The 26,069-nt window shown below is 45.2% G+C and overlaps 1 pseudogene; it reads right to left on the reverse strand.

Annotated features, from left to right (window-relative positions):
* On the reverse strand, positions 1 to 25,810 carry LOC125195092 (protein CORTICAL MICROTUBULE DISORDERING 3-like; annotated as a pseudogene).
* Between the last annotated feature and the right edge of the window lie 259 nt (positions 25,811 to 26,069).

The raw sequence follows: 26,069 nt of genomic DNA on the forward strand, positions 1-26,069 counted from the left end.
CTACTGGAATGACATGACAAACACATACATCTTTTCCTTCAAGCGTTCCACCTTGTCCATCAACACCCCGTTCCTTTTCGAGACGACACGGTCCAACCAGTCGTTGACTCGTTTTAGCTGAGACAAAATCGTGGCCATAGGGCCACAGTCAAGACCTCCACTACTGCCAGTAGCAGACTTGCCGAATACGCGAAAACCAGCATCAAGGGACTTCTCAACAAACCTCACAAACCACATTTGCATCTCAGACAACAAATTCTTACCGAGCTCGATAGTTTAATTCATTCCCATCCATCGAGTCCATGTTCCGACTGCTGATGGTAGTGACAACTTTTTGGCAGGTTCACTGATAGAGAGCCTCTTCGTTGAACTTTGCTCCCCTTTTGATAAGCCATCAAATTCTTCATTTGTGAGGAAGGAGAAAACCTCAAGGTTCGTGGCCAAAGCAGCTTCCACCCAAAGCTTGTTGGGTTTTGGTTGCTTTTCAGTTGTAAAATCTGTACTTCTTGACGAACTCTGGCTACCGAAAATCGACTCAACATCTGATGTTGATTTCAGGGCATACTCGTAAATGGACATGAATCGGTCGATAGTAGGCAGAGGATTCTCAGGCTTTGACATTGACACTAGATCAGAAAACATGCTGCAAGTTGAAGCAATTCTTGTCCTCTGCATAGCATCCTGATCCAAGAACACACAAACAGATTCATTTTTTCTATTCTGAATAACATAAAGGAACAAAAATAATAATAATAGTATTACTAAATATCATATATTTATATACCTTCCCAGGTTTAGCAAGACCTGAAGTAACCGCATCAAGAGAAACACTGCCATCAGTCCATTTCTTTTCATGTATGGTGATCACTGGCGCCGCGCCATTTGGTTTCTCCTTCGGACTCTCAGATTTCTCATCGCTTAGACGCCTCGATATAGCAGCCTGCAAAGGAAAAGCACCACCACACTTTTAGATGGCAACAAGTTCATACAATTCATCTAAATACAAAGCTCATTCAACAAAAGTGCAAGAACTTTCATGAGGCCAAAATGAAAGAACTGAACCTGTGTCCTCAGAAAGCCTGGAGATCGATTTTGCTCATAGCCGATTTCTTTTCCTTATGTTCAGAAGAGCCGCCGATGCCGCCCGATGCTGGTCTATCATCCCAATTTTTCCTACTAGGAGGTCTCCCATTCCCAACAAGCTCAGAAACTTTTGAAATTCCAGCAGCTATATTAGCTATCTTCTTCCTCCCCGAGGAGTCCACTGCCGGTGATGCCCTAAGCCCGCCATAGAGCCATCGAGCCCGAGACAACGACATCCTCCTCGCCACAATCGGGCTTGCCTGCCGCCACCCAGCAGTCGGTGATGGCTGCCGGTACCTAGATGGCACTATTATCGCGGGCGACAATGACGTCTTCCCTGATTTGGCCGTCGGCGATGGACCCCTCCCCGCTACCACAGCTTTCCCCCCAGCTACTAATACTGATCTCAGCTTCAGCGACCCTAGTGACGAAAACCTTTGGGAGACCTTATCCGATCCACTGCCGGTATCTAGATGGCACGATCATCGTAGGCTCCTTCGACGTCCTCCTATTTTCCTCCTTTGCCACGAGGCTCGGGACCACACATTTCGACGGAGCGGGTGAGGAGGACCTCATCCCTGATTTGGCCTCCGGTGATGGATCCCTCTCCGCCACCACAGCTTTCCTCCCAGCTGATGATACCGATCTCTACTTCAGCGACCCCGGCGATGAAAACCTTTGCGAAACCTTATCCGATCCAACTCTACTACCATTAGAGGTATCATCTCCGCAATTTGCTGGAACATTCACATTAACATTCTCCTTTTTGGGGGAAATTACATGCCTACCACCCTTTCTCTCTGTGGATTTCCCCTTTCACTCTGCGGATTTCTCATTTCCCTCCGTCTCCTTCTTCCCCGCCCTATAAATCTTTTCCTTCAAGCGCTCCGCCTTGTCCATCAGCACCATGTTCCTTTTTGAGACGACACGGTCCAACCAGTCGTTGACTCGTTTTAGCTGAGACAAAATCGTGGCCATAGGGCCATAGTCGATACCTCCACTACTACCAGTAGCAGACTTGCCGAATACGCGAAAACCAGCATCAAGGGACTTCTCAACAAACCTCACGAACCACATTTGCATCTCAGACAGCAAATTCTTACCGAGCTCGACAGTTTCATTCATTCCCATGCATCAAGTCCATGTTCCGGCTATTGATGGTAGTGACAACTTTTTGGCAGGTTCACTGATAGAGAACCTTGAAGAGTCTGGGAATGTTTTGAAGACTGCGTGCACAATAAGGAATATCAAGCTTCCTTAGTCCAGAAAGTCCACTAGATCGCGGGGTCTAGGAACTCACAGAACGTCGGAAGATCTCGGTCATTGGACACACAGAATATCTCTTCAGAACCCTCAACCACGTATACTAGAAATAGTATAGGGAAGTAGGGATCGATCCCACGAGGATAGATGCGAAAATATGCGTTAAAGGGGTTTTGGGTGGTATGGTTGCTGCCACGCAACTTTGGGTTGAGGAACTTACACTAGACTTGGTAATTAAAATTTACTACTCTAACAACTAGATCTAGGCAGAACTATTTCCTAAATTACCAGACCTGGGAAAACATCTGAAGGTGGGGACCATTTTCTGAAAAAGTAGAGTACGGTTGAAAGGCTGCGGAATAACTAACTAAAGTACTAACTAACAACGACATCATCTTCTACAACATTTGGCATGAAACAAGCAGTAAAAACAGAGCGAGAACGTAAATCGAAACGACGCAGATGGAATTAAAAGCAACAAAACCGAAGGACAATTAAAACTAAGGCAAATCTACGGCTACTAGACGAAGTAAAGTAAAAAGGAAGCAGAAAATTCAAAATCCATGCACAATTTAGTTTCCCCTGTTCAGATCCACACTTCGGATGCTAAATCCACTCCGGATCTAAGCATCCAAAACAAACTCCGATAAAAACCATCTCCATAACTACAGATTCACCGATTCACCACAGATCAACAACAACAACCACAGATCAACAACATATTTCCCAGATCAAGCACAGAAACATCCAAAACAGATAATAACATCAACCTCCGAAACAAAATTCTTCAAACATAGAATCAACGTAAATCAACACAATTCAACACCATCATGACATAAAATAAACTTCATAGATAAACGATAAGTAGCAGCGAGCAATCGACTTCGAAAACGATGAAGTTCGATGGAAATCAAAAAGCAAAAAAAACTGAAAAGTAAACGATTGTATCTGCGCCCTCCTTGAGGACGGTGTTGCCACAGAATTTCTCGAAGATGAAACCTCTAACTACCCCAGAATCCCCATTTTCCCAAGTGTGTGAGTGTGTGTGTGAGCTGAGAGCTAAAAAATCCTTTTTTCATGTGTTGCATGCTCCTCTTTATATAGGCGTGGAAGTGGGTCCAACAGGGGCTCTCTTGTGAATATAGTCTTCTTTGCCCTCAGCTTTGGACTCCCTTCGTCTAGCCATTTTCTTCTTGATTCTGCTCACTTTCCGCCTCTTTCCTTCGCTGGTCCATTGCCTTCAGTTCTTCCTAGACCTGGCGAATTCCTTCACACACCTGGCTTAAAATTTGTGTTAGACCCAGTAAATGGTGACTTTTCATCACATAACCGATGCATAAAATTAGCCTTATCAAACTGCTCACACTTAAACCGTACTTGTCCTCAAGTATAAAGACAAGAAAAAAGAGTAAGGCGAATTTCAACGCATGGTTATCCCCTGACCGACTCTCTAGACTCTAACTTAACACAGACTCCTAGACCTAGACACAACTGACGCACAAATAACAAACACTTAAAGAAAAACACATAACACATATGCATGAACTAGCTTCAACTTTTGGCAACCGTCCCCACAAGATTAAGGTCAATCCAACAGGTTGTACTTCTCCAAATTGGCCCCTTCCCTTTTTCTACCTAGTCAATCTGTCAGTTCGTCAAGATAGCCTTTACTTCCCCAATTGTTGGATTCACTCGATCACTCATTCCTCACAGGGATGTTAGGACCGAATCTCTCATAAGTTATTGCCATACCACTGAAGCGTCGGGTTATGAGAGTTTTCTCCTTTCTACACTTCGTTCCCCCTATTTTCTCCTAGGTCAGGTTACTATTGCTTCCTGCCCTTAGACATATTTCCCCTGGACTTCGTCCAGCTTATACCTCCTCTTTTTTTTCATTCATTTTTTTTCCCTCTGGACTTTGTCCAGCTTATTCCTCCATTTTCTTCTTCTCTCTTTTTTCTTTTTTTTTTCCTCTGGATTTCATCCAGCTTATAACTCCTTTACCTGGACTTCGTCCAACTTATACCTTCATAACCCAATTCCCCTATTTTTTCTCCTTCATGATTCTTCTCCCTAAGCATTCAGTGGCGGCCCCATTTACATGTGTTAGCTCAAAATTGTTTTAGGTTTATAACTCGCTTTTATAGTGGGGATTCACAATTAAGTCAGCTAAGGCATCTTCTATCATTCTTACGTCATCCAGATTGACATCGGCTTATTAAAGGAAAAGACTTCTAAGTTGAAATACATCTTATCTTCAATTACTCTCACTAAGGAGATCATGTCGTATTATATTCACCAACTCATGCGACATAAATAAAACCAAAACTTAACGACTCTTAACATGCTAAACAAATACACGCATTGACTCCTCTCCCCCTCCCACTTCACTCAAGCTTGTCCCCAAGCCATCGTCGTGAAGGGGGGAAACAGGGTAGTCAATTCAACACACAACAAACAAAATAACCAAATAAAACTTCTCACACTTAGACCGAGCATTGGGCTAAGTGGGAGAAGACAACAGTAAAACAAGAAACACAAACTTCTCACACTTAGACCAAGCATTGGGCTAAGTGAGAGAAGGTAAACACATAAAGCAAATATTAACAGAGACACAGATAATAACACAGACATAAAAAAAAACAAAGATTATGCTAATACAGAAAATAAAAGTTACATGGTCATGGGGGCATTTCACTTATGGGTCTGGCCCCCTCGAGAGCCAGACTAGGGTGGGATTCCGGGTCGGGTCATCTTCACTTTCTTCTTCGCCGGCAGCTCCGGCTCTTCTTCTTCCTTCTCTTGCTGATCGGACACTGGTTTCTTTAACGCCAGGGATTTTGATTTGGATGGGACTAACACTGGCTTGGACGCGGATGGGGTGACCACTGGCTTGAGCGGGTGAATGGAGGAACTGCCCTGGTCGGGTTGTTTAACCTCACTGCTGGATCCAGGAAGCACCTTCTGCTGGGTCAAGGAGAGTGTCTTCTCCACCCATTTTGACATCGTCATCATCAACTCCACGGCTTCTTCTATCCGCTCATTCTGCTTGGAGGACTTCATTGCTAAGTCTGCAATGTTCCCCCGTAGCGCCTTGATCTCCTCCAGGGTCCCGCTTAATTCTTTCCGCATCCCACCGAGTTCTTTCACCATCTCCTTCCTCATCACTTGCATTTCCTTTCTCAACTCCTCGACCTCCTCACTGGCACAGCCTCCACAGTCTCCGACTCCGTCTTCACCTTATCTCCTACCTTGTAGAAGAAGGTTTCCTTGCCGTGTGCCTGGAGCAGCCCTTTGTTGAAGAAATATTCAACGCTGAAGGTCTCCGGGGGCTCACACATCACGACCAGAGGAGCGGTTTTGACTATCTTCATGTTAATGTTCCGTTGGAGGTAAGTGCCGAGGAGATGACATGTGTACATATGTCGATCGGGGTTGCTTGTTATTTGATGGCATGCTTGAGCCAACCAGTAGCCGAGATGCACCTTCACACCTTTCGCCATACACCAAGTGAAGTAGAGGTCAGTGGTTGTCAGATCTGAGTTCGCCATTCCCATCAGATTGTAGCTAATAAATGTCTGGGCGAATCGGAGGATGCGGTCTTCAATGTGGGAGGCATTGGAGTAGCTGGATTTGAACGTCCCCGCATTAGAGTGGGTGACCAGCTCCCATGCTGCCTGCACTTTAAAACCTGGTGTGTTCTTTGGTACGCCGACCATCCTCTCATTCCAGATGCCTTCGTCATCATCAGCCCTGGAAAACAACCCCATCCTCAAGGACCACTCCCTGATGCTCATCTCATCTTCTTCATTGAAAAGCCTGAATGTGATGGAGTCCGCGTCGAGGTCAGAAGTGTTCTTGAGTCAGAACGTTGAGAAAAACTCCCGAGCTAAGTCCACCGGCACCTTTGCTTGGCTGTGCTTCAATAACCACTCGAATCCGATCGCGTAGATACACGCGCGGAACTCCTCATCGCATGCAATCATCTTAAGCTCCTTGGGGTTGTACTGCTTGCCTGATTTCGCCATCTTCCCTGCGCTACATCTCTCCTTGTATGTGGCTACCCTTTTCTGATCATCAAAGCGTCTCATTGACTCTAGCAACTCCCTAGTTACCCAAACCTTCGGGCGCTCATAGTTAAACTCTTCATCAGATTCTCCAGGTTCGGAATCGGTCCCAGGAGTAGGCTCGGCTTGTTCCTCGGTAGAGGGAACTTCGGTCAATGGGGAAAGTGGCTCCTCAACCTCCTTGACGGAGGAAGTTTTCCTTGACCGCTTTGACTGGGTCGCAGCTGCCTTTCCTTTCCTCATCCTTTCCTTGGCCAGGCGGCGATCCTCCGCCTCGTCAGCTTCTATCCATCGGGCAGGGAACTCCTCTTTCTCATAATAGACCAAGTCATCTACTTCGTTTAGTAGACTCCTCCTGGCCCTTCGCCTCTTTGCTCTCTCGTCCACCCGGGGTTCGTCTTCTTCCTGGTCATCCATAAGATCCACAATCAAATGTTGCCCTTCCTCGACGGGCTCTAGTACTCCAGTAGTATCGGGGTTTGTCTCCTCCAAATGCTCTTTCGGGGTTTCCTCCGTATCATCCCCATTGGGGTCCCCCCCTCAATATAAACTGGGGTTTCCCCCCTGACATCACTTGGGGTTGCCCCCTCCTCCATTGGTTCAGGGGTCATTCCCCTAAAATCCTTCGGGGTTTCATCCCCGGTCTCCATAGGGGTTTCCCCATCACTCCGCCCACCATCTGCCGCCAGTTCACCTATCGCCTCCCTCTTGTCCGCTTCCAGTGGACTTGTGCTTGGAGCGGTTTCCGCCTGTTGAAAACCAGAGTTCGGTACGCTAGTTGAAGCTTGAGGCCTCTCGTCGTGGGGAACTGCGGGTTGGGCCGCCGAATCAACAGGGATCGTCGGCGGTGGTGTGGCAGCTGCGGACTTCATCAGGCTGGCTGAGAATAGGGTGTAAACCTCCTTCGCTTTCTCGACGCTCCCCAATTTTTGCGTCAATTCTGCCAGGAGAACCGCGTCGTACGCCTCCGGCTGCGAATTTCTTGTGGCATGGGTTGGATCCATCGCTGTGAATCTGAAATGAAAAGAAAACTTGGTAGAAATCGGGTTAGGGTGTGTATTTCTTGAGAGAGAAACAAAGTAGAGAGAAGGGAGAGAAAACGCGGTTCGTCGTTTGGGATTATTGGAGAGAGAAACTGCCGGTTGGCCTTTTTGGTGAAAAGATGGTGCGGTTGCAGGCGTGATGTAAGCAACCGTACACCTCTGAAGAGTTGATTTTCTTGCTTGCTGTATCCTATCAATTTCTAATTACACACTTCCTAGATCCAGTAAATCAACTAGATCACAAGGTCTAGAGACTCACAAGACTGGAAGTCTGGTCGTTGGTACGCAAGCAAACCTTCAAAACCCTCAACCACAGATACTAAACTAGCACAGGGAAGTAGGGATCGATCCCACAGAGATGGACTCGTAAAATACATGCGTAGAGAATTGGAAACTATTTTTGGGTTGGCTGCTGCCACGCATATTTTGGGTTGAGGAATTTAACTAAGTGAATTTGGAAATAAAGTATGCTATGCTAACTGCTAGATCTAGGCAAAAAATGAATTATGTATAAGAACTAAATCAAATCAACTACTAGATCTGGGACTTCTACGAACATCTCTAGACCAAGGAGATTAAAACAAGTGGGGACCAAACTCTGAAAAAGGTAAGTACGGACAGAATCGAATCTGCAGCCTAACTAACTAAAGCACCAACTGAAAATGACTTCATCTTCTTCAACAAACACAAATAAATGCAGAGATCGAGAAAAACAAACTCAGATGTAGATTGGAAACATAATTTTAACGGTAAACGAAACAACGACGGAAATCACACTACTAGACGAAGCAAACCAAGCAGAACAAATTCCCCATAATCTCATGCACAAATTTCACCTCCCCTGTTCAGATCCACACTTCGGATGCTAAATCCACTCCGGATCCAAGCATCAGAACAAAAATCCAACCGAACACAACTTCAATACCACGATTCTCGAATCTCCTAAAATATTCAGCAACAAATTCAAGAGAACATCTCAAATAAACAAACCAAAATAGCAAGCATCATAATAATCAACACGAAATCTAACTTCATCAAAGCAAATCAAATGTAAATAGAACGGATAAACTGATTCAGCAACAAAAACAGCAAGCTCGACTTCCAAAAGTGAAGTTCGAGACGGAACAGAGTAGTAAACAGAAATTAAGAGAACAATTGTTTCTTCGCCCTCAAGGGACGGTGGTGCACTGATACGTAATTCACGAAAACGAAAACCTCCCCCAATTCCCCATTTCCCTAGTGTGTGTGAGCTAAGAGCGTGACTGTGTGTGGAGTGTGACGGATCTGCCATTCTTGTTGCGCACTCCTTTATTTATAAGCTTCGAGGTGGGGCCCAGCGAGGTATTGATTGACTTGATTGCCCTCAGCTTTTGGCTTCCTTCCTCTAGCTTTTCCTCGTGATTCCGTTCCTGCTCCTCGCTAGATATCCTCCTCCAGCATCTCCTGGATCTAGCGCTACACACACACCTGGCTTAACAAAACTTGTTAGATCCAGCAGAAATGTGATGTTTTTCACTACATAACCAATGCATGAAATTAGCCTTATCAAACTGCTCACACTTAAACCATACTTGTCCTCAAGTATAAAGACAAGAAGAAAAGAAGAATAAGGCGAATTTCAAGCATGGTTATCCCCTTGACCGACTCTACAGACTCTAGACAAAACTCCTACACCTAGACACAACTGAGGCAAAGCTAGACACTAAAACAAAGAGTACATAATCACATAGGATGAAAACATATAAACACATATGCATGAACTGGTTTCAACTTTTAGACAACCGTCCCCACAAGATTAAGGTCAATCCAACAGGCTGCACTCCTCCAAATAGGCCTTTTTCTCCCCTCTACCTAGCCAACCTGTCAGCTCGTCAAGATAGCCTGTTACTTCCCCAATTGTTAGATTCACTCGATCGCTCATTCCTTACCAGGGATGTTAGGACCGATTCTCTCTTAAGTTATTGCCAAACCACTGAAGCCTCGGGTTATGAGAATTTCCTCCTTCTATCCTCCGTCACTATCCCCCCCTTTTTTTTTTTTTTTTTCTTTTTCTGGACTTCGTCCAGCTTATACCTCCTTGATTTCCTGGACTTCGTCCAGCTTATACCTCCTTGATTTTTTCCCTTTTTTTTTTTTTTTTTTTTTTTTTTTTTTTATTTCCTCCTCTGGACTTCGTCCAGCTTATACCTCCAAATTTTTGCGATTATATATTTTCTCCTTTCCCTTTTTTTTATTATTTTTTTCTTTTCTCTTTTCCTTCAGCATTCAGTGGCAGACTTTTGACATGTGTTAGCTCTAAGTGTTATCACAGGCTTATAACTCACCTCTAGAGTAGGGCTTCACAACTAGGCAAGTAAAGGCATTTACTATCGTTCTCGCTTCATTCAGATTGGTTCGGCTTACTAAAGAATCAGGCTTCTAAGTTGGAATACCTCCTATTTTCAATTGCTCTCCCTAAGGGAATCTGCCGTATTATATCCACTAGTTCATGCGACACACCCCTAGACCTACGACTCCTCAAAGCATAATAACACTGCATTGACTCCTCTCCCCCTCCCGCTTCACTCAAGCTTGGCCTCAAGCCATCGTCGTGAAGGGGGGAAAAAGAGAATTCAATGCAGAAATAAACAACAATTCTAAAAAAAAACAACTTCTCACACTTAGACCGAGCAACGGGCTAAGTGGGAGAAGAACAAACCAACAGAAAACATAGAACTTCTCACACTTAGACCAAGCATTGGGCTAAGTGGGAGAAGATAGCATAAAACACAGCAACGCATGGAAATAAAACACAGAAAAAGAAACACAAAAACTAAAATTTACTTGGTCTGGGGAAATTGCTCATTTCTGGGGCTGGCTCCCGCGAGAGCCAGACGGTGGTGGAACACTGGGGCGGTTTGTTTTCACTTTCTTCTTCGCTGGTTGCTCCAGCTCTTCCTTTCCTTCTGCAGCTTGATCGAGTCCTGGTTTCCTCATTAGCATTTTCGTCCTCGGTGGATTTGGAACTTTCTCGGGAATAGTCGGGGTGGTCAACTGCTGGAATGGCTTGATCGAGGGACTGCTGTGGATGATCTTCTGTGCCTCGCCACTTCGGCCGATTTGGTTAGGGTTTGTAAGCTTAGAGAGAGAATGACAGTAGAGAGAGGGAGGAGCAAGTTGTGAAATTATTATGTGGAGAGAGAAGGTCGGTTCGCATCTTTTACACAGAAGAGAGAGACGGTTGCAGGCATGACATCAGCGACCGTACTCCTCCATAATTGTCGGCATTTTGAATTTCAAATTATAACTTCCCTCCTCAACTGCTCCTTCATGCTCTCTTCCTCTAATTGATTCCCTTGACCGCGACCTAAAAAATATATGAAGACCCCAGACTCCTGGGTCAAGGTTAAAGTACGAGACATAAATCCCCTTTGAGTTTGGGTCTTCGAAAATATTTTTGGAAATTTTTGAATTTTTATTTTGTTTGGATTTTCTTTGTCTTCTAAAGCAATTAAACTATGTACAATTACCTTTGAATATTCTCGAATCCCCTGGATCAGTGTGTAAAAACATAACATTTCCCTTGACCCAGGAGTTCATCGAGAATATTCCTTTGTCTGGCTAAGTGATAACTGAGAGCGCACGTAGTGGTATTTCCTCCACTACGCATAGCTCAGAATTATCCCTATAGACTTTCAATCTATGGCCATTAACAAGAAAAGGGACCGAGTTAGGAGCACTTCCCTGGATTTCCACTGCTCCGTGTGCGCGGAGGCCAATGATGGTATATGGACCTACCCACTTTGACTTCAACTTCCCTGGCATTAGCTTGAGTCTGGACTGAAATAGAAGTACTTTCTGCCCCACCTGAAGTTCCTTGACCCGGAGGTTCTTGTCGTGCCAGAGCTTCGTTCTTTCCTTGTACCACATTGCTGAATCGAATGCCTCTAGCCGTAGTTCCTCCAGCTCCTGTAATTGCAGCTTCCTTTCTTCTTCACATGCCACAGACTTCATATTCATTTCCTTAATGGCCCAGTATGCCTTGTGCTCCACTTCCACGGGTAAGTGACACATTTTCCCAAACACCAACCTATAAGGTGACATCCCGATTGGTGTCTTGTAAGCAGTTCTATACGCCCACAAAGCATCGTCAAGGCGTTTACTCCAATCCTTCCTTGTGGTGTTAACTGATTTTTCCAAAATACTCTTTATCTCCCTATTAGAGACTTCAGCTTGCCCATTCGATTGGGGGTGATATGGTGTAGACAATCTATGATGCACGCCGTATTTCCTCATGAGCGCTTCTATAGTGCGGTTGCAGAAGTGTGTTCCTTGATCTGAGATAATCGCTCTAGGAACTCCATATCTGCTGAAAATGTTTGACTTCAGAAACTTGGCCACCTCTTTAGACTCACAAGTGGGCGTAGCCTTCGCCTCTATCCATTTGGAAACGTAGTCTACAGCGACCAATATGTAAGCATTTCCGTACGACGACGGAAATGGGCCCATAAAATCCATCCCCCAAACATCGAAAATTTCGCAGATCACTATGGGCACTTGGGGCATCTCATCTCGTCTCGAGATTCCCCCTGTCTGTTGACACCTTTCGCAGCATTGACAGTATTCAAAGGCATCCTTGTTCAATGTAGGCCAGTAGAATCCACTGTCTAGAACTTTCCTTGCGGTTCTCCTTGGTCCGAAATGCCCTCCACACGCCAAGGAGTGACAATGATGGAGTACATCTCTTTGTTCCCATTCAGGAATGCAACGTCGAATTATCTGATCTGCACACATCTTCCAAAGATAAGGATCATCCCAGAAGTAATATTTGGCTTCGCTTTTAAGCTTCATCTTCTGGGCCCGGGAGGCTTCCTCTGAACTTGGCACCTCTCCCGTGACCAAGTAATTTGCCAGGTCTGCGTACCATGGTTCTGCGTTACGTACGCGCTTTCCTCGATCAGATTCTCCTGGACCGGTTAAAACTAAGACAGATTCCCAGCTTATCGGTCTAGGTGGTTCGTCCATATAGTACAAATGCTCTTCGGGAAAAACATCGGGAATAGCCTCGTCCGTATCTCCTTGATGAATTCTACTCAAGTGGTCAGCCACTCGATTCTCTGTTCCTCTTTTGTCTCTTACTTCCCAATCAAACTCCTGTAGAAGTAGGACCCATCGAATTAGCCTTGGCTTTGATTCTTTCTTAGCTAGCAAGTACTTTATTGCTGCATGATCAGTGAAAACAATAACCCTTGACCCAAGAAGATAAGGGCGGAATTTTTCGAACGAGTAGACGACAGCCAACATTTCCTTCTCCGTAGTATCGTAATTCTTCTGAGCTTGATTTAGTGTCTTGGACGCATAGAGAATTACGTAGTTTTTCCCATCTATCTTCTGCCCTAGGACGGCTCCCACAGCGAAATCGCTCGCGTCGCACATTATCTCAAAAGGGTGATTCCAGTCCGGTGCCCTGATAATTGGTGCGGACACTAGTCTCTCCTTGAGCAATTGAAATGCCCTCTTGCATCCCTCATCAAACTCGAACTCCACATCGTTGTGCAGCAAATGAGTGAGTGGTTGCGCAATTTTTGCAAAGTCCTTGATAAACCTTCGATAAAACCCTGCGTGACCGAGGAATCCTCTAACTTCCTTTTGATTTGTAGGGTAAGGTAGCTTTGCAATCACTTCCACCTTTGCCTTGTCCACTTGTATTCCTCTTTCAGAGACCACATGACCTAAAACAATCCCCTCAGTTACCATGAAGTGACATTTTTCAAAATTCAGAACTAGATGTTTCTCTTGACATCTTTGCAGCACTAGGTCAAGGCTGGCTAAACAAGTGTCAAATGAGCCTCCATATACAGTGAAATCATCCATGAATATCTCGATGCACACCTCTAGTAGATCCGAAAAAATACTCATCATACAACGTTGGAATGTCCCTGGTGCATTACATAGACCAAATGGCATCCTTCGGTAGGCATAAGTTCCAAAAGGGCATGTAAATGTGGTCTTTTCCTGGTCCTCTGGGTTCACGAAAATCTGGAAATAACCGCTATATCCGTCGAGGAAACAGAAATACTGTTTGCCAGCCAGCCTCTCTAGCATCTGGTCAATGAATGGTAAAGGAAAATGATCCTTTTTGGTGGCTTCATTTAGTTTCCTATAGTCGATGCACATCCTCCATCCAGTGACCAGTCGAGTAGGCACCAACTCGTTCTTGTCATTCTTCACCACTTGTATTCCAGATTTCTTCGGTACCATGTGAACCGGACTGACCCACTCGCTATCTGGAATAGAGTATATGATTCCAAGGGACAGTAGTTTCAGAACTTCCTTGAGCACTTCCTCCCTCATGTTTGGATTCAGTTTCCTTTGTGGATCACGCCGAGCCTTTGCCCCTTCCTCTAGTCTGATGTGGTGCATGCAAAGATCAGGGCTAATTCCAACTAGGTCAGAAAGTGTCCACCCTATGGCCTTCTTGTTCCTCCTTATTACTTCCAGCAGCGCACTCTCTTGGTCTTCAGTCAAGCGGCTGTTAATTATCACTGGACAAGTTTCTCCTTCCTCCAGGTATGCATACTTTAAATTTTCAGGCAAAGTTTTCAACTCCTTCTTCGGTGTGATGGCTTCCTGAGGTAAAGGGTTCTCCGCCTTACTTCTTGGCGCCATTTCCTCTAGATTCGCTCCCTCGTCTGGGCTCTTCTCCTGAACAGATCTGGCTGATTGGAATGATAGTGGCTGGTGGCAGAATGCCATGATCGCTTCATTGATCTGATCATCTGTCAAGTCCTGTGTGAAAAAAGTTTCACACCATCCTGTCACCTCCTTTTCTACAGTCTGGCTCAGCTCCGAATTGTCAAACTGTTCCTGCATTAGTTCAGTCTCAAGATATTCTTGGACTAGGGGGTTAATTACATCTACAACATGCAAGTTTTCAACATCAAGCGGTTTTTTCATAGCTTCTTCAATGTTGAAGGTGTATTTCTCCCCATGATAGTCCAGGCATATGGTTCCATCAAACACATCAATAACAGTCTTCGCGGTGCGAAGGAAAGGTCTCCCCAGTAACACCCCACTAGACTCAGTAGATTCATTTCCCCTCATTTTTATCACATGAAAATCAGCTGGGTATAGGAAATCATGCACTCTAACTATAACATTTTCCAATACTCCCTCAGGAGAGATGCATGTTCTATCGGCCAACTGAATCACTACTTTAGTATCAACCAAACTGACTCCCACCAATTTTTTATATATTGACAGCGGTAGGACATTTATCGAAGCACCTAGATCACACATGGCATGCTCAATTTTAATATCACCTATAGAAATAGGAAGAGTGAACATACCTGGATCTGTACACTTTGACGGCATCCTCCTCTTTTGTATCACGGCGGATACATTTTCTCCTATAACAATCTTCCCATCAGGTTTGGTTTTTCCTGCTATGAATTCCTTGATGAACTTGCTGAAGGTGGGTATTTTCAGAGCCTGCAAAAAGGGTAGGTTAATCTCCAGCTTACTAAATATTTCCACAAGGTCCTCAGTATCATCTTTCTTTTTCTTGGCTTCTCCTCGATATGGGAATGGTTTGGGTCGCTTTACTGCATTCGTGGAACTCCCTGCTGGGGCTGCACCTGTCTCCCTGCTTCCCTCTTTAAGTTCCAACTCAGGTTCTGGATCAAGGAAAAATGGGTCACTTAGTCGAGGCATAGATCCCCTTAAATCTCCCTCCTGGAGGTCATCCTGTATAGGAATTTCTCTGAGTCCAGGATCATCTCCTCGAGACTTCTGATTCCCCTTTTCTCCGTTCATCTGTGAGGGTGTCTCCTCGTTTATCACTTGCTTCGGTCCTTCATAGCCTTTCCCCGATCTCAAGGTAATTTGACTAATATTTGCTCGGTCTGGTGGTTTGACAGTGGCAGGCAATTTCCCTTCATTTCCCCGCATTTCGTTCAGCGACGTGGCCAACTGGGACATCTGCTTTGCCAACATGTCCATGGCAGACTTCTGCTCCTGCTGGGCATCTTGAATTTTGTGCACCACGTCATTATTAGCCTGCATGTTATTCTGCATGTGTTGTTGGAAATTTACCAGGTCATGCACCATGTCATCAAGATTCCGCTGTGGTCGGAAACCTTGAATTGAACTGGGATTAAATCCTTGATTTTGATTGGTTCCAACCACCTGGTTCTGGCGAAAATTTCCCTGACCTCCTTGATTATTGTTGTACTGGGTTGCTGGACCTGGGTGACTCTGTTGGAAATTTTGATTGTTTCCTGAATTGTTCCTCTGATGCGGTGGCACATAAGAATTCCCTTGGTTGCTCTGGTTCCTGTTGTTCCAGTTATGCTGATCCCCTTGGTTACGGAAATTCCAGTTGTTCAGCCCCTCTTGCTGCTTCCCTGCCCAGTTAGAATTATGCTGTGGTCCTTCCTGATTCCGGCTGGGCCATGTCTGCTGGTTCTCCGCTGGACCTGGGTGTTGTGACTGTGGTTGTTGGTTCCCTTCAGCCCATCTGAAACAAGGATTGTCCCTCCATGGTGCCTCCTTAATCTTCCACTGGTTCCAGTTGGTATTTTGATTACTTTGATTCCAATTCCCCATTGCATTCACTTGAGCTTGGAAATCTCCATCGAGTGAGGGATTATTGTAAAATTGAAGCTGATGTTCCTCTTGACCTGGGTTTTTTTCCTTATCAGTCGACCCAGGGGTATTTTTCTTTTCAATGGCATTTAGCAGTGCCTTCTCCAGTCGATCTATTCTGTCTCTAACCTCTTCTCCTTCTCGTTCCTTAACTGTGTTCGCGGAGCTTCTCCTCATGATAGCACGCGGGCAGTCATACGCCTTCTTCGCGTCGATTAATCTTCCCAGAATCTCGCGTGCCTCGCTTGCCTTATTCTTGGTGAAATTCCCCCCGCTCGAGGAATTCATTAAGTCCTTGGACTCAGGATTTGCCCCTTCGTAGAATAGATAAAATGTTTCAGCCTCCGTCATCCTGTGATTTGGGCAAGCGTCAAGCAGGCCTTTAAACCGAGACCAATATTGGCTTAAAGATTCATCGTAGTCCTGCTTACACTCTTGAATTTCTTTTTTCAAAGCGTTTGTCTTATTGGACGGAAAGAAATAGTCCAGGAACTCCAATTTGAAATCCCTCCATGTGGTGATCGAGTCAGGTGGAAGCCTCAGCAACCAAGTGTTTGCCTCTCCTTTCAATGCAAATGGAATCGCTCGCAGGCGATAGTCCTCCTCGGTAGTTTCGTTAGGCCTTTTCTGGATGCTACATAGCTTACTAAACTCGTTCAAAAACTCATAAGGACACTCATTCCTCCGTCCAGAGAATGTAGGTAAAACGCCCAGCACATTCGTCTTGATCTCAATAGACCGCTGACGTTGATTTGACACTATGGCATGAGCTGGCTCTCCGTCGAGATGTGCAGTTAGCGAACCAATCTCTGGGTCTAGGTCCACTAAGTTTGCCATTACAGACTCCTCTTCCTCCCTTTCCGAATGCTCAGTTTCTGACGACGACCGTGAATCCTCTTTCCCCGATGAATTCCACTCTTCTTCACTCCCTGATTCAAACGGAAATGGATCTACAGTTGACAACCCCGATCTGGTAGTTATGGCGGATGTTGATTCCTTAACTTGCCACTTCAACTGCACGTTCCTTGACCAAGATGGGTTGCTCCAGATTCCTGACCTTGAGCCCTTGCTCATAAACTGCCAAAAGCGAAATTCAAAAGATTAAAACTATTTACACCAAATCTCTAAACACATAAACAAACTACGCCATCCATCCCCGGCAACGGCGCCATTTGAAGAGTTGATTTTCTTGCTTGCTGTATCCTATCAATTTCTAATTACACACTTCCTAGATCCAGTAAATCAACTAGATCACAAGGTCTAGAGACTCACAAGACTGGAAGTCTGGTCGTTGGTACGCAAGCAAACCTTCAAAACCCTCAACCACAGATACTAAACTAGCACAGGGAAGTAGGGATCGATCCCACAGAGATGGACTCGTAAAATACATGCGTAGAGAATTGGAAACTATTTTTGGGTTGGCTGCTGCCACGCATATTTTGGGTTGAGGAATTTAACTAAGTGAATTTGGAAATAAAGTATGCTATGCTAACTGCTAGATCTAGGCAAAAAATGAATTATGTATAAGAACTAAATCAAATCAACTACTAGATCTGGGACTTCTACGAACATCTCTAGACCAAGGAGATTAAAACAAGTGGGGACCAAACTCTGAAAAAGGTAAGTACGGACAGAATCGAATCTGCAGCCTAACTAACTAAAGCACCAACTGAAAATGACTTCATCTTCTTCAACAAACACAAATAAATGCAGAGATCGAGAAAAACAAACTCAGATGTAGATTGGAAACATAATTTTAACGGTAAACGAAACAACGACGGAAATCACACTACTAGACGAAGCAAACCAAGCAGAACAAATTCCCCATAATCTCATGCACAAATTTCACCTCCCCTGTTCAGATCCACACTTCGGATGCTAAATCCACTCCGGATCCAAGCATCAGAACAAAAATCCAACCGAACACAACTTCAATACCACGATTCTCGAATCTCCTAAAATATTCAGCAACAAATTCAAGAGAACATCTCAAATAAACAAACCAAAATAGCAAGCATCATAATAATCAACACGAAATCTAACTTCATCAAAGCAAATCAAATGTAAATAGAACGGATAAACTGATTCAGCAACAAAAACAGCAAGCTCGACTTCCAAAAGTGAAGTTCGAGACGGAACAGAGTAGTAAACAGAAATTAAGAGAACAATTGTTTCTTCGCCCTCAAGGGACGGTGGTGCACTGATACGTAATTCACGAAAACGAAAACCTCCCCCAATTCCCCATTTCCCTAGTGTGTGTGAGCTAAGAGCGTGACTGTGTGTGGAGTGTGACGGATCTGCCATTCTTGTTGCGCACTCCTTTATTTATAAGCTTCGAGGTGGGGCCCAGCGAGGTATTGATTGACTTGATTGCCCTCAGCTTTTGGCTTCCTTCCTCTAGCTTTTCCTCGTGATTCCGTTCCTGCTCCTCGCTAGATATCCTCCTCCAGCATCTCCTGGATCTAGCGCTACACACACACCTGGCTTAACAAAACTTGTTAGATCCAGCAGAAATGTGATGTTTTTCACTACATAACCAATGCATGAAATTAGCCTTATCAACCTCCCATAAATATCGGCAAATTTGAAATTTAAATTATCTCCATCCCTCCTAAAATTCCTTCTCTAGACTCTCCTTCCCTAGCTGATTTCCCTGACCACGACTTTACACTTAAAAAAAAAGAAATTGAAGACGCCAGACTCCTAGGTTGAGGATAAAATACAAGACAAACGTTTTCCCTAAGGAATCTGGTGCTTCGAAAATATTTTTGGAAGATTTAGATTTTCTTTTTTTTTTTTGGATTTTAGCTTGAATTTTCAAAACGCAATTAAACTATTTACACATTCCTTTTGAGTATTCCCGAGATTCCCTGGTTCAGTGTATCTATTAAAAATGTAACCATATTTACCTGACCCAGGAATTCATCGAGAATACTTCCTTGTCTGATTAGGTGATAATAGGGAGTGCACGTAGTGGCACTTCCTCCACTACACACAACTCAGAATTATCCCTATAGATTTTCACTCTATGACCATTAACAAGGAAAGGGACAGAGTTAGAGGCACTTCCCTAGATCTCTACAGCTCCATTCGCGTGGAGGCCGACAATGGTATATGGACCGATCCACTTAGACTTCAACTTTCCTGGCATCAGCTTGAGTCGGGATTGGAAAAGGAGCACTTTCTGGCCCACATGGAGTTCCTTGACCTGGAGATTCTTGTCATGCCATAACTTTGTCCTTTCCTTATACCACATAGCAGACTCATAAGACTCCAGCCTCAGTTCCTCCAACTCTTGTAACTTTAACTTTCTTTCTTCTTCACAAGCCGAAGGCTTCATACTCATCTCTTTTACTGCCCAGTACGCCTTGTGCTCTATACCCACCCGGCAGGTGGCACATTTTTCCAAACACCAGCCTATAAGGCGAAATTCCGATAGGAGTCTTGAAAGCAGTCTTGTAGGCCCATAATGCATCACCGAGCCTCTTACTCCAGTCTTTCCTTGATGGATTAACTGTCTTCTCCAGTATTGCCTTGATTTCTCGATTAGAAATTTCTGCTTGACCATTAGACTGAAGGTGGTAAGGGGTAGATACTCTATGGTGCAACCAATATTTCCTCATCAGAGCCTCGATGGTGCGATTACAAAAATGTGTTCCCTGGTCCGAGACAATGGCTCGAGGAACTCCATATCTGTTGAAGATATTGGCCTTCAGAAACTTGGCTACCTCCTTTGATTCACACGTCGTGGTGGCCTTGGCTTCTATCCATTTAGACACATAGTCCACTGCGACCAATATATAAGTGTTCCCATAAGATGATGGAAACGGTCCAATGAAGTCCATCCCCCATACGTCGAAGATTTCACAGACAATTACCGGGACCTGGGGCATCTCGTCCCTCCTTGAAATTTCCCCTGTCTGTTGGCACCTCTCGCAACACTGACAAAACTCGAAAGCATCTTTATTAAGCGTCGGCCAGTAGAACCCACTATCCAATATTTTCCTTGCTGTCTTCCTTGGTCCAAAGTGACCTCCACATGCCAAAGTGTGGCAATGATTCAGCACATCTCTTTGTTCCCATTCAGGAATGCAGCGTCTGATCACCTGATCTGAGCACATCTTCCATAGGTACGGATCATCCCAGAAGTAATATTTGGCTTCACTTTTAATTTTTATCTTCTGGTCCCGGGAAACTTCTTCTGAACTTGGCACTTCTCCAGTGACCAAGTAGCTTGCCAAATCAGCGAACCATGGTTCTACGTTTAGTGTTTGCTTCCCCTTGTCGGATTCTCCTAGACCGGTTAATGCCAAAACTGCCTCCCAACTGATCGGTCTAGGGAATTCCCCTAGATACAAATTCTCTTCAGGGAAGGCATCGGGTATGGCCTCTTCCGTTTCCCCTTGAAAAATTCTGCTCAAGTGATCGGCTACTCTATTCTCTGTTCCTCTTTTGTCCCTTACTTCCCAATCAAACTCTTGCAAAAGCAACACCCAACGGATTAACCTTGGCTTAGACTCCTTCTTCGCCAGTAAGTACTTTATCGCTGCGTGATCTGTGAAAACTATAACCCTCGACCCAAGCAGATAGGGTCGAAATTTCTCGAATGAGTACACGACAGCCAACATTTCCTTCTCCATGGTATCATAGTTCTTCTGAGCTTGATTTAGAGTCTTGGATGCATAGAAGATCACATAACTTTTCCCATCTATCCTTTGACCTAGGACAGCTCCCACAACAAAATCACTAGCGTCGCACATTATTTCAAAAGGGTAATTCCAGTCTGGCGCCCTGATTATTGGCGCTGACACGAGTTTGTCCTTAAGCATTTGAAAAGCCTGCTTGCATCCCTCATCAAAGACGAATTCCACATCATTGTGCAACAGATGAGTGAGCGGTTGCGCGATTTTTGCGAAATCCCTGATAAACCTCCTATAAAATCCTGCGTGACCCAAGAAGCCTCTAACTTCCTTTTGGTTTGTGGGGTAAGGTAATTTTGATATCACATCCACCTTCGCCTTGTCCACCTGTATCCCTCTTTCAGAAACCACGTTACCCAGGACAATACCTTCAGTCACCATGAAGTGGCATTTTTCGAAATTCAAAACCAGGTGCTTTTCTTGGCATCTTTTCAATACTAGGTCAACGCTGGCCAAACAAGCGTCGAATGAATTCCCGTATACGGTAAAATCATCCATGAATATCTCATTGCATACCTCAAGCAAGTCCGAAAAAATACTCATCATACACCACTGGAACGTTCCTGGTGCGTTACACAACCTAAACGGCATTCTTCGGTATGCATATGTACCGAAAGGGCATGTGAACGTGGTCTTCCCTTGATCTTCTGGGTTTACGTAGATCTGGAAATAGCCACTGTATCCATCAAGGAAACAAAAATACTGTTTGCCAGCTAACCTTTCTAACATCTGGTCAATGAAGGGTAAATGGAAGTGATCCTTCTTCGTGGCTTCATTCAACTTCCTGTAGTCGATGCACATCCTCCACCCAGTCACCAGCCTAGTGGGCACCAACTCGTTCTTTTCTTTCTTGACAACCTGTATCCCAGACTTTTTGGGCACCATATGGACATGACTGACCCACTCACTATCCGGGATGGAGTAGATGATCCCTAGAGAGAGCAATTTCAATACCTCCTTCAGAACTTCCTCCCGCATGTTCGGATTCAGCTTCCGTTGTGCGTCTCGGTGACCCTTCACACCTTCCTCTAACCGGATGTGATGCATGCAGAGATCATGGCTGATTCCTACCAAATCGGAGAGGGTCCATCCTATTGCTTTCTTGTTCCGCTTGATTACTTCCAATAATTCCTTCTTCTTCTCCTTGGTCAAGTTACTGTTGACTATTACTGGGAATGCCTCATCCTCTTCCAAGTAAGCATACTTGAGACCTGGTGGAAGTGTCTTCAGTTCCTTCTTGGTGTCGTTCATCTCCTGGGGCAAGGGATTTTTCTCTGCAATATCAGGTAATGTCTCCTTCCCAGACCCAGGAGAATTCTCCAGACTGGCCACATGTGCTGATCCCCTTGACCTAGCTGACTTGGGATTTTTGCAAAACTCCATGATGGCTTTTACTAGTTCCCCATCTGTCAATTCCATTGTGTTCATTGCTGCACACCACCCTACCACTTCTCGGTCGATTAAATAGCTCAACTCCGAGTTGTCAATTTGTTACTGTATCAATTCCTTCTCAAAATATTCTTGGACCAAGGGGTTAATAACATCTATAGCATACAAATTTTCAACATCTAATGGCCTTTTCATTCCCTCATCTATGCTAAATGTATATTTTTCCCCATTATAGTCCATGCAAATCGTTCCATCAAAGACATCGATAATGGTCTTAGCAGTGCGCAAGAATGGTCTCCCTAAAAGCACGCCACTAGACTCAGCAGACTCATTATTATTCATTTTGATCACATAGAAATCAGCAGGATATAGAAAATCATGCACCTTAACTATGACATTTTCTAACACACCTTCAAGACAGATGCAAGTTCTATCTGCTAACTGGATTACCACCTTAGTAGCGACCATCCTAACTCCTGTCAGTTTCATGTAAATTGAAAGTGGTAAAACATTTATAGACGCCCCTAAATCACACATGGCATGCTCGACTCTGATGTCCCCTAGAGAAATGGGTGATGTGAGCATATCTGGGTCTGTGCATTTTGAAGGCATCCTTCTCTTTTGTATCACAGCAGATACGTTTTCCCCGATCACAATCTTCCCGTCTGGCTTTGTCTTCCCAGCTATGAATTCCTTGATGAACTTGCTAAAGGCAGGCATTTTCAAGGCTTGCAAGAAGGGCAGGTTGATTTCCAGCTTGCTGAAAATTTCCATGAGGTCCTCTGTATCTTCCTTCTTTTTCTTTGCTACCCCTCGGGTATGGAAACGGCTTCGCCCGCTTCACCGCGTTTGTGGAACTCCTAGCTGGGGTTTCGTCAATTTTCCTGCTCACTTCCTTACTTTCTAACTCAGGCTCTGGATCTAGGAAAAATGGATCAGCTCCTCGAGGTAAAGATCCCTCTAAATCTCCTTCCCGGAGGTCATCTTGAGCATGAACTTCTCTGGGTCTAGGGCTGTCCTTGTGAAAATCGTGGCTCTCCTTCCCCTCACTTGCCAGTGCGGGTGCGTCTTCATCGATCTCCAGGGTCGGTCCTTCATAACCCCGCCCTGATCTCAAGGTGATCTGAGTAATGTTTGCTCGATTAGGTGGCTTGACTGTTGCAGGAATTTTTCCTTCACTCCCCCGCATCTCATTCAAAGAAACCGCGATCTGGGACAACTGCTTCGTCATCATGTCCATGGCTGCTTTGTGTTCCGACTGGGCGTCTTACAGTTTGTGCACCACGTCATTGTTGGAATACAGGTTATTCTGCATGAACTGCTACGAATTCACTAGGTCGTGGACCATATCATCTAGACTCCTTTGTGGTCTGGAGTTGAATTGATTCGAATTCGACCCTTGACCTTGGTTCTGTCCTTGGTTCTGCCAATAATTCCCTTGATTCCCTTGGTGGTTGTTGTACTGGTTGCCAGATCCTTGATTCCCTGGATGGTTAGGTTGGGAATTCTGGTAATTTCCCTGGTTATTTCTCTGATGTGGTGGCACTGGGAGCTCCCTGGATTGTTCTGATTTCTGCTTCCCCAATTAGTATGATCCTGATTCCTGTATCCCAACTGCAACTGCCCCTCCTGATTCCTTCCTGACCAGTTGGACTGCCTCTCTGGAGGGTGTGCATAATTTGTGATCTGCAGTGGAGGAGGTTGACTTTGATCATTGTCAGTCCATCTAAAATTAGGGTGAGTCCTCCATGGGCCTCCTTTTGCCTTCCTTGATTCCAACTTCCATCCGGATTCCAGCTCCCCATCGAATTCGCCTGGGCTTGGTATTCTCCTTCGCAAGGTTGACCGTAATAAGGTTGCAGTTGCCTTTCCTCTGGACCCAGGGGTTTCTCATTCTCCGGTGGGGCATGAGGGTTGTACTTCTCAATTGCATTCAACAGTGCTTTCTCCAACTTATCTATCCTAGCCTCCACTTTCTTATCATTTTGCTCTGTTACAGCATTGGCCGATCCCCTTCTCAAAATGTTCCGCGGGTTATCGTAGGCCGTCTTCGCCTTGATTAATCCCCCCGAAGTCTCTCTAGCTTCACTTGCTTTATTCTTAGTAAAATTCCCCTTGCTTGAAGAATTCATCAAATCTTTTGATTCAGGGTTTGCGCCTTCATAAAACAGGTAGTAAGTCTCTGCCTCGATCATCCTGTGGTTCGGACAAGCATCCAACAGTCCCTTGAACCGGGACCAGTAAGAGCTCAGAGACTCATCATACTCTTGCTTGCACTCCTGGATCTCCTCCTTCAAAGCGTTCATCTTGTTGGACGGGAAAAATTAATCCAAGAATTCCAGCTTGAAATCCTTCCATGTGTTGATCGAGTCTGGTGGGAGCCTCAGCAACCAGGTATTGGCCTCCCCCTTAAGGGCAAACGGGACTGCACGCAAACGGTAGTCCTCCTCAGTCGCCTCGTTGGTCGCTTTTGGATACTGCACAGCTTACTAAACTCGTTTAGGAATTCGTAAGGACATTCATTCCTTCGCCCAGAGAATGTGAGTAAAACTCCTAGCACATTTTTCTTGATATCGATAGACCTCCGGCGCTGGTTCAAGACTATGGCATGGGCGGGCTCACCGTCCAGATGCGCGGTGAGTGAACCTATCTCCGGATCGGGATCCACTAAGTGTGCCATATTTGCGTCTTCCTCTCCCTCGGTCTCAGAATGCTCTGTTTCTGTAGGTGACTTCGGGTCCTCTTCTCCCGATGAGTTCCACTCCTTCTCAATTTCTAACTCGAATGGGAACGGATCCACTGTCCTTAACCCTGATCTGGTGGTGACAGTGGCCGTAGACTCCTTGACCTGCAACTTGTATCGGGCGTTTCCTGACTCCTTGACCTGCCACTTGTATCTCTTGCCTGATTTGGCTGCCGGCGATGGATCCCTCTCCGCCACCATAGCTTTCCTCCCAGCTACTGATACCGATCTCTGATTCAGCGACCCCGGCAACGAAAACCTTTGCGAGACCTTATCCGATCCAACTCTACTACCATTAGAGGTATCATCTCCGCAATTTGCAGTAACATTCACATTAACATTCTCCCTTTTGGGGGAAATTACATGCCTGCCACCCTTTCCCTCTGTGGATTTCCCCTTTCCCTCTGCGGATTTCTCCTTTCCCTCCGTCTCCTTCTTCCCCGCCCAACACAAATAGGCAGCGATGGGGTCGACAGAGTCGGAAACTGGCTGAATAACAAACCCGTTTTTGGAAGGGGTGATCCGAGCAATTAGGGGTTCGGGGGATCCGACGAAGGGCTGGCGGCCGGCGACGGGCCGGAGGTTGACGAGCGTGGGGACGGGAGGGGAGTCGAAGTCGAGGAGGAGGCGATCGAGTTGCACGAATTGGCCTAATTGGAGGCGATCATTGAGAATTAGGTCAGTGTCGCGGCCGGAGAGGGAGACGTAGGTTTAATCGAGGGAGTTAGACAATTGGACGTAGAATCCGTTGTGCGGCCAGAGGGAATCGGCGGCGGAGAGAGCGGGGAGGATGCCGATGTCCTGGAGGAGGGGGCTGCGGTGGTCGCAGGTGACTTTGGTGTTGGAATTCATCGACTGTAAGAGCTTGAGGAGGATTCCGGGGGTTAGAGAGGCCATTTTGTAGAGAGGTGGAAAGAGGAAGGGACAAGAAATGAAGAGATTGAATGGTTTAAGAACTTTGGTGGAAGTATTCTGGAAAAGGAAAATTATATACTCCTTCACAAAATGAAGGCCTCGGCTATAGCAATGCCGTGCAATACAATATTATTCTCTGGTGCGTCTTACATTTTCCTACCTTATTTATAGAGTTCTCCTACTTACAGAAAGTAAAACCATACCAATTTTATTTTTGTAAAGTCAATCTCTTCCTCCTAAA

The sequence above is a fragment of the Salvia hispanica genome, chromosome 4, assembly GCF_029641045.1.
Source record: "Salvia hispanica isolate PSC_SH4W2 chromosome 4, Shi_PSC_v1, whole genome shotgun sequence".
In the NCBI taxonomy this organism is placed as follows: domain Eukaryota; kingdom Viridiplantae; phylum Streptophyta; class Magnoliopsida; order Lamiales; family Lamiaceae; genus Salvia; species Salvia hispanica.